Here is a 910-nt window from a genome sequence, read left to right as displayed (position 1 = left end):
TTAGCATTAATGCTAATTTTTTGCATTGAAGGCTTGATTAAAAAGCGACGGGCACACTTTGGCATGCCCCTCAAAATTTCTGCGGAATTTTCTAGTTATTCCATATTTTTCTTCCGTTACCGTTAATGCGGCTCGTACCGCTGCGTGCCCACCAACAAAAGTGGTATCAAAACGAGCGGCTCGATCCCGGCATTGGAGCTATTACTTTTAGTGGGATTCTGAGATAAAATGACGACATAAATTAAAAAAAACGAAAAAACTTTAATCTGAGGAACTCGCAGCATCACTAAGATTTCTCTCTGAAACACACACACAGGACAGTGGAGGTCTGACTCCAAAACTCTCTTTAACTCCCCCTCACAGGCACAAAAAGCGGCCTATTGATCTCAAAGTTGGTCATGACATAGATAAACGTGCCTGCTCCTGTAAAATGTTTTCAAAATTTTCCTAGGGCTTATGGTTTTTTGTCAGGGACCTGAGACCGACGCTAGGTGTCTCACAAGTATAGAAACCAGCATCCTGCCTCACAGAGAGGGCCAGCCCAGGTGCAGATAATTAATTACCATAGCAACGCCCCTAGACAGAGGCAGTGAGTATTCCCACAGCGCTGAATCAGATCTCACAATGCATTGTGGGAAGAATACATATTTCCTGTGACTATTCATGTTTTGCTTACATAAAATTAGTACTTGTCTGAATTTTTGAGTGTACATTAAAATCTTTACTATGAAAATTGAAATTGTTTTTTAGAAATGAACTATTACCAACTTTCTTCATGTTTTTTATTTTGGACCATGAGTGAGAACCACATGTGCGAAGCTTATAGTCGTCGGTCTCGCTTGTATATATCATAATATATCTGACAGTAGTCACAGCTACTCTGTGCTGGTGTTGGGTTAAGTGTGTCAGA

This window comes from Poecilia latipinna, unplaced genomic scaffold, assembly GCF_001443285.1.
Source record: "Poecilia latipinna isolate Pla-1442-1.1 unplaced genomic scaffold, P_latipinna-1.0 Scaffold3302, whole genome shotgun sequence".
NCBI lineage: Eukaryota > Metazoa > Chordata > Actinopteri > Cyprinodontiformes > Poeciliidae > Poecilia > Poecilia latipinna.
This window is presented reverse-complemented; position numbering follows the sequence as displayed.